This window comes from Impatiens glandulifera, unplaced genomic scaffold (assembly GCF_907164915.1).
Source record: "Impatiens glandulifera unplaced genomic scaffold, dImpGla2.1, whole genome shotgun sequence".
NCBI lineage: Eukaryota > Viridiplantae > Streptophyta > Magnoliopsida > Ericales > Balsaminaceae > Impatiens > Impatiens glandulifera.
The window spans coordinates 779,692-788,410 of NW_025919138.1; the positions used below are offsets into that span (position 1 = coordinate 779,692).

Genomic DNA, 8,719 nt, shown 5'->3' on the forward strand with positions numbered 1-8,719 from the left:
TTTACACTAGAAGCCAAGTTTTGAGCAAAAAAACCACTCGAATTGTTGCACATTGACTTATGTGGGCCAATCACGCCATCAACCCCAGGAGGAAGTCGATACTTCATACTGATTGTTGATGATAATTCCATGTGGATGTGGCTCCATATGTTAAAAGCAAAGGACGAAGCATGTCTTCGTTTAAGAAGACGAAGCAATTGGTCGAAAATGTGACCGAACTTCGAATCAAAGTCCTTCGTTCGGATAAAGAAGGTGAATTCTTCTCGAGGGAATTTGCAGAGATGTGTGAAGAAACAAGGATAGAGAGACAATTCACCGCACCGTACTCTCCTCAACAAAATGGTATGGTGGAGAGGCGTAATCAAATAGTGATGGCCATGGCAATGTCGTTGCTCAAAAGCATGGTAGTCCTGAGCAAGTATTGAGGGGAGGCAGTTCGTCATGCAATCGATCTTCTCAACCGGGTTTCAACCAAAGTTGTTCGAGACAAAACTCCATTTGAGATGTGGACTAAAATGAAGTCACACATAGCGCACCTTTGTGTTTTTGGGTGTACTGCGCACGCCAAGGTGACCACTCCCCATCTAAAAAAGTTATACGAAAGAAGTCAGTCGTTTTTCTATTTAGGTGTCAAAGAAGGAAGTAAGGCACACATGTTGCTCGAACAACAAAATGTCAAGATCCATGTGAGTCGTGACGTTGTGTACGAAGAAAGTGTAGCATGGGATTGGCAAATGAAAAGAGTGATCAACCCTTCAAATTTTATGAAGAGGTTAATCACGAGCATGTTTGAATTCGAACAATCCCATTTGAGAGTGGATCGACAAGAGGACCGTCTACTTCAGAAATATTTCAAGAGGTTGTCTTTAATCCTCCACAACTCGAGCAAGTGACTGAACAAACAGGCCAAGGCGATGGTTTACCCACTCCATGGTCAGGTGGACACGTTGGGAGTTATGAAGGACATGTTCGATACAAGAACATGACCGATATCTTGGAAGAAGCACCTTGGGTGACACTTGATTTTGAAGACTTGATGTTAGCATAAACGGAGGAACCTTCTTGCTACAATGAAGCGACTGGACAACCACAATGGGAAGAAGCAATGACTAAAGAAATTGAAGCCATCGAGAAGAATGAGACATGGTCTCTCGTCCCATTGCCAGTCGGATACAAGGTAATTGGACTCAAATGGGTATTTAAGCTCAAGAAAAACTCAGATAGTGAGGTGATCTAGTACAAAGCTCATTTAGTTACAAAGGGATATGTGCAACGACAAGGCATTGACTTCGAAAAAACCTTCGCTTCAATCGCTCGAATGGACACAATTCGAGTCATTCTTGCATTGGCAGCCAATTGTGATTATAAAATATATCATATCGATGTAAAGTCAACTTTTCTCATTGTAGAATTGGAAAAAGAAGTGTATGTAACTCAACCAGAAGGATTCAAAGCCACAGGGAAGGAGAATATGGTACATAAATTTAAAAAAAGGCATTGTATGGCGTAAGGCAAACTCCTCGTGCATGGAATCTAAAGTTGGACAAAAGTTTGAAGCTAATGTGCTTCGAAAAGTGTACACAGAAGCAAGCGGTGTACACAAGAGACAACACTAATACCCAAATTATTGTTGGTATTTACGTGGATGATCTTATTTTAACAGGTAAAGATCCAAAGGGTGTCAAACTTTTCAAGAAGAAGATAATGGGGGAGTTAGAGATGAGTGATCTTGGATTGCTTTCATACTACCTTGGAATCGAGGTAGATCAGTTCGAAGAAGGTGTCTCGATCAAGAAGACAACATATGCCAAAAATATGTTGAACCAATTTGGAATTCTTGATTGTAACTCAACAATGGCACCAATGGAGCATATGGCTCAACTCTACAAGGATCCAGAAGGACAACCGATAGATGCAATTGAATATCGAAGAGTCATTGGTTGTTTGCGCTATCTCCTTAATACAAGGCCAGATCTTTCTTAAGTTGTTGGTGTTGTCAGTAGATTCATAGAGAGGACAACTAAGATACAACACAAGGCAATGAAGCATGTGCTTCGATACCTTCAAGGCAATATAAACTTAGACTTAATGTTTCAAAAAGGAGGTGGTGATGAGGAAATAATGGGTTACTCTGATAGTGATCTCGCAGATGACCGGAAAAGTACGTGGGCATGGTGTTTTATATTAACGATAGTCTTGTTTCGTGGAACTCCCTGAAACAGAAGACAATGGAATTATCCTCATGTGAAGCAGAGTTCATGGCTACAACAGCGGCAGCGTGTTAAGCACTTTGGTTGAAATCATTGTTGTTTAAACTAAGTGGTTCGAAACCTAAGGTAGTGAAGTTCTACGTCGACAACAAGTCTACACTTGCACTCATGAAAAACCCAATTTTTCATGGTCGTGGCAAACACATCGACACGAAATATCATTTCATTCAAGAGTGTGTTGAAGAAAGTCAAATCAAAGTAGAGTTTGTTCGAACTGATGAACAGAAGGCCGACATACTTACAAAGGCTTTACCAGCATCAAAAATGGTGATGATGCGACACATGATCGGTGTTCGTGATCTCGATCCACGCCAGGACTAAGGGGAAGAATGTTGTATTACTCTTGGTTGTTACAACTTTTACAAATAAATGGAAGATTTGTATTAATGAGGAAAATGACAGATTTGTAATGATTATGAAAACAAAATATTTCAATGATGAGAAAAATAGAATATTTGCAATAAATTTAATTACATTAGAAAATTAAGTGTTTTTTTATTTAGTAAAAATAAAGTTTAGTAAAAATAAAGTGTACGTTGCTCTCATTAGATAAGAAAAATAAGAGAGAGATAACAACTCTTGTAATTGTTTTTTAAGATATTAAAAAATTTATAGAAATATTTCCAAGTTTTGTGAGTGATTCTCTTCCTGGGACAACATAATAACCCAGTAAAGAAATGGGGTCATTTAGATAGACAAATTAATAATAGAAATGTTAGACCTGTTAATGATCATGGAAATTCAATTGGGATAATTGGAGGTGCTTCTTTTACTTCAACATTGAGTTTCTTAAAGAAACTAGGTGAATTAAGTGATGATGGAGATGGTTTGCCATTTGTTCTTTCATCCGATCTTTTACTTAGTAAGGAATTGTTAGCTTTGGAGAGGTATTCATCGTTTGTAAGAAGAGGAGAAGATCGGCCATAGTTCTTGAAACTTTGAGGCAGAAAAGGGTATTTTTGATTTTTTTTAATTGTAATGCCTCATGTATCGAATTCTTGGCATGAAAATGTGTCGGTCGGGTGTTCGGTTCTTTTCTTAATATGGCTGAGTGTGTGGCCATGGAGTTAAAGGCAGCCGAATTAAACCACTTGAAGCTGGTCATCCTCTTAAAATTGGATTACTTGGAACAGATTCAACATTAAGAATTGGAGTTTATCAGGACAAACTTCAAAAACAAGTAAGTTTCAATTTTATTCTTTATTTTAAAAATAGTTTATGTATAAATAAAAGATGACATAGAATATGACAACTAACATGACATTAAAAAAAATATATTGAATTAGTTAAGTATTTAAAAAATAAAATGTGGAACAAGCGAAATAAAAATATATAAATTTTTATGTATTTTGTAAGTTAATTTGATAAAATTTGAAGTGAGTAATATAATCTTTAGAGAATATATTTAAAAGACTGTTTTACCCTTATATAATATAAATTGATTAATTTTCATTGTTAAAATTAATTTTTAGATACCCTTATTTAATTTAGAGTTAAAATTCTCTATAGTAATTTTTTTTTTTAAAAAGATTTTTTTTTGTTTTCGATTCTTACTCCAAACATGATAAATCATTACCTGAAAAAAAAAATAATTTGACTAATTAAGCATTCATAACATATAATATATGGAATGAAGCTATATTTTATAAACTCATTTTTATATTAAGTGATAAGTTGTGTTATCAAAATATTGAATATAGGTTATTAATTGTTTATTTTTATTAAGTTCATACGATAATTTATTTAAAATCAGATTAAAAAATTAGAGTTGGTAAGCTTACAATACATATTGAGGAATATAGTAAAAACATTTCAAATACAACTTTAATTTTGAAAATCAAACAAATTATGTCATGTTAAAATAGTCTTTTAATTATTTAAAATTTAGATATTTTAATTGGTTTATTCATAATTTATATTTTGTGTATTCAACATTTAACTTTTAATTTTATTAAAGCTTACTCTTCAATTTGAATTCACTTTGTGATGATTTTATTCTTGGATTTGGATGTATTTGTGAAGGGGTTTGAGATTGTCCTCCCTGATAAAGCAACCACATAGCGTATAATGATTCCTCCTCTTAAGAAGAAACGATATAGAGGGAGCGCAAAATATGTTAAGAATAGCAATGAGAATTCTTCTTGTTAGAGCGGTTAGTATGGTTGTTCTAACTTCCGATGATATTCACGAGCTTTTGTCCGTTGATGATCCTCTCCTTAAAAAATGCGTTGACCCCATGGAGTCGCTGGCTAGGGCAACGATTAAATGGGCAAACTCGACTGGTGCTGAGAGCTTATGAAAAAGTGAATCAATTCATGTGGTGGTGGTGAATGATGATCCATTGTATTATTATGGGTTTCAATATATATATTGTTAGGTCAAATTATTTTGATCAACGTTATTTTAATGGTGTATGAGTAAAACTTTGATTAAGAATGAAGATAAGCCGTCTAATCGCTTTTGTGAAGATGCATCAAAATATGCTAAGTTAGACTTAGTTTGGAACATGCTAATTAGACGCGCTGCTAGTTAGACGTACAGTCTAACAGATACGTAGTTAGACGTGCAATCTAACAGATACGTAGTTAGACGTGTAGTCTAACAGACACGTAGTTCGACGTGCAGTCTAACAAACACGTATTTAGACATGCAGTGTAACAGACACGTAGTTAGACGTGCAGTGTAACAGACACGTAGTTAGACGTGCAGTTTAACAGACACGTAGTTAGACGTCCAGTCTAACAGACACGTAGTTAGACGTGCAGTCTAACAGACACGTAGTTAGACGTGCAGTCTAACAGACACGTAGTTAGACGTGCAGTGTAACAGACACGTAGTTAGACATGCAGTCTAACTCCATTAGACTTGGTGGTCTAATCTTGTTATTAGACGTAAGGCGTCTAACTTCCTTAGACTTGGCAGTCTAATGGAGCACGTCTAATGCCTCGCTTCAGTAGTTTCTTGAAGTTAGCATTCGTCTAGCCACGATCAATTAGCTGTATGCTACTCCTGCTCCACTCATCCTTGCAGTCCAGTACGACAGCTATTTGTACCCAATGAAAGAATACCACGTACGCGAATATTCCTCCACTACTTGTTCAGTAAGAGACAGTTTCAGAAGAATATTCGGCATATTACTTGTTCGGTACGGCCACGATCCTTGTGCATAGAGCCTGTTGTAGTACTATGGAGGCTTTCCAATGGGTGTTCGCCACGTTTCAATGCAGAAGATTCGACTGTTGATACCTGTCTTCTATTTAAAGATCCTTAAGAACAACGGACGAGTGGCAAGTTTTTGGCACTATCTTACGAATTACTTGCTTACTGATCTAATACATCATCTTCAAGAGAGAGATAGAATCAAAACATTGTCTAGCTGAGTATTACTCTTAAACATATTGTAAGTTGAACAGAATCTATTATGTTCAATAGTTATCTAGCCAATAAAATTTATTTGATTCAAAGAAGTATAGTGAATCCTTCTGGTAGTTGGAAGAATGGGTGACGTAAGAGAGTTTGCTCTGAACATCCATAAACAAATTGTTGTGTTAATTACATTCTATTTTCTCTTTTCGAACTGGTTCTTAGCTTCAAACCTGAGCAAACGTTTCTGCACTTGAATCACTTGTTTGCAAGAGTTTGTAAAGAACAGAAAGTGACATTAATCCCTAACACTACAACAAAACCTACTTTCAACCACCCTTATATGCCAACGCATATTAAGCGTGGTTAAAAGTTAAAAGAAAAAAATACTTTTGCCAACCTTTATACATATATCTTTAATTTTTTTTATATATAAACTTTTTTAAAACATTATAATTTAACTATTCTAAATTTTAATATATTTTATATTTTATTTTTAAATTTATAAATATTTTATTTCACTATTTTAATTTTATAAATTAAATTTGACTTAAAATTTTAATAACATTAAAATTTAATTATTATTTTTTATTTAACATAATTTTTAAATTTTTTATATCATTATTAAAAAAAATTATTAACATCTGTCTTTTAATTAATTATTATTTTAATTTAATTTAATAAAAAATAAAAAATAATATAAACTAAAAATAAATTAATTAAACATTATATTATATTTAAAAACAAAGATTGAAGTTATATTTTTTTTTAAAATTAAAAATTTCTTTTCTCTAAACAACAAGCCCAAGCCCAAACCTAATTAATTTTCTTAGAACATATCCATTCATTTTCTAACCTAATCATCGACTTTCCCCAATCTCTCTTTTTTAGGCATTTTCTTCCTTCTATCTCTAGAGCAGATCTTCATCATCATCTATATCATGAAACGACAAAGCAGATCTTCATCATCATCTATATCATCATCGTTTTCTATTCCTGATATGCCTTCCTCGTGGAGCTACTTCACTAGGTAATCACTTACGACTCCTCCATCATGTGGACGTCGCAATCAACGCACAGAACGAAAAGAACAACTGAAAGAGAACGTTTCATTGAAGTTTGGACACAATAATATTCTACCGATAGATAAACATCACTTTTTTTTATCTTCTTCGGTTGAGAGTACGATCGGAGAAAATCGATTCAAAGAAATCTCGTCAGTATGTATCGATCTTTCACTTTTGTTTAATTTCTTCTAATTGTTTCACTCTTGTTTATATTCTTTTAATTGTTTCATGATCCACGTTTGATTGATAGTGATTTCTTCTAATTGTATTTGTTTTATGAAATCCATAGCTGCTCGATTGTACATGGGTCATTACTTATAAAATACTGTTTGGAGCTTCGTGATTGAAGCAGAATTTTGAATATCTTGTTTGTTTCTATCCTATGGGAGGCTTTTTGCACATAAGGTAAGCGGGTAGGTGATAACTGTTGCTCTCTTTATCCTTAAAACTCAATTTTTTTTATTTATGTTCAAAAGAATAACATAGAACAGACCAAGTCATTTATGTCTAGCTTAAAAACTGAGAATCTATAGTTCTTAAACTAATACTCAGTTCGACCCAATTCATTAACATGTGTTTTTTGCTGCTGAGTGTTCTTTGCGTAGACACTAAAGATGTAAGATTAGTTAAAAGGAAGAAAAGTGATACATTTGGCATGAGTTATCTATCATGGTCGAAGATTGAAGTGTCCCACCACCACCCCCAACATAGAAACTTATAGTCATTATTGATTTATTTTTTCTTCATCATCTACAGGGAAAGGTACCACTTATAACTATAAGTGGACTTCATCATGCACTGTTTCATGTTATTATACAGTGCAGTTATACAATTGGAGTTACAGAACTCAGGGTATTTTAATTATAAACACAAACTAACCAAATTTGTATTATATTGCAAAAGGAATGAACTTATATAAATTGTTTTTATGTTCAAGATCCGTAGTTGGAAAAATTGGGAATCGGAGACTACATCCCCTCCCCTGACTTTGATTTTTCCACCGGTAGGATTATTATTATTATTATTATTATTATTATCATTATAGGAATTTTGATTAAACGTTTGAAATTTACATTTTTTTTTCTTTGCGGGTATGTGTAGATCTTTCACGATTCAGGCTTACCTACGAGACATCACTTGTTCGAGCTCATACTAATTTCTGCAGTCGGAGTCCATTCTTCTTCTATATTGTAAGACATATTTATTATATCTCTTATTGGTTTGGCTGGTCCATTGATAACAATATGTTGAGGGATGCTTCTTTCGATAATTTTTCAAATCAGTTATTAAGTCTGACTATTTAAAGTTGTGAAATGGTTTCTTAAGTGTAAGTGTTTCTTCTATAGATTGAAATTCATTGAGAGAGGATGATGATGATCTTCACTTGTTCTACTGGTGCAGGTTCATATCCAAACGTCATTGGAGGATGATTTCAAAACAGTCGTAGGAATAAGGTTATTATCTAAACAAATATGACTTTTTTAGATTAAAAAATACGTATTTTGCTGAAAATTGTATTGTTTTTAATATTAACAGTCCTGTCTTGTGGGCGTCATTTGTGATCTTCTTGCTCCTGAACATTAATGATGAGACATTGTTCTGGGAATAGCTATGACTTTTCTTTCCAACATGAATTATGAACTCATAAAAATCTTCTTTCAGGATGACATATATTGTTTTGGGGATCATTGATTCATGTAGTGGTAAGGATTAAGGAATCTCTTTTTAAGAACTTGTCTTGTTTATGAATTTAGATGTAATTTGTGGACTATACTGTAATTTTCAGATAATCTTGGTGGTTGGAAAAGAGCTTCAAGTTAATATGATAAAAATGGCAATGGAAATCACCAAAGACATTGCATACGGCAAAGAAGAATTTTGAGTTAGCCATGGAGGTTGACAATTCAAATACACAAGCTAGATACTTTTTTTTTTTTATCAAAGTTACATTTTAAATATCATACACCTGGGGGCATGTGTAGCTGTGTAAGTGATAACAAACTCTAAACTTTGTATCTT

General features: G+C 33.7%; 1 long non-coding RNA gene and 1 pseudogene across 1 annotated transcript; both read left to right on the forward strand.

Moving 5' to 3' along the window:
• Nucleotides 1-2,040: 2,040 nt before the first annotated feature.
• Nucleotides 2,041-4,590, forward strand: LOC124917521 (annotated as a pseudogene).
• Nucleotides 4,591-7,475: 2,885 nt separating this feature from the next.
• Nucleotides 7,476-8,416, forward strand: LOC124917505. Its single transcript, XR_007097149.1, has 4 exons — nt 7,476-7,552; nt 7,638-7,703; nt 7,818-7,890; nt 8,047-8,416. It is a non-coding gene; the product is annotated as an uncharacterized LOC124917505 (long non-coding RNA).
• The last annotated feature ends 303 nt before the right edge of the window (nt 8,417-8,719 follow it).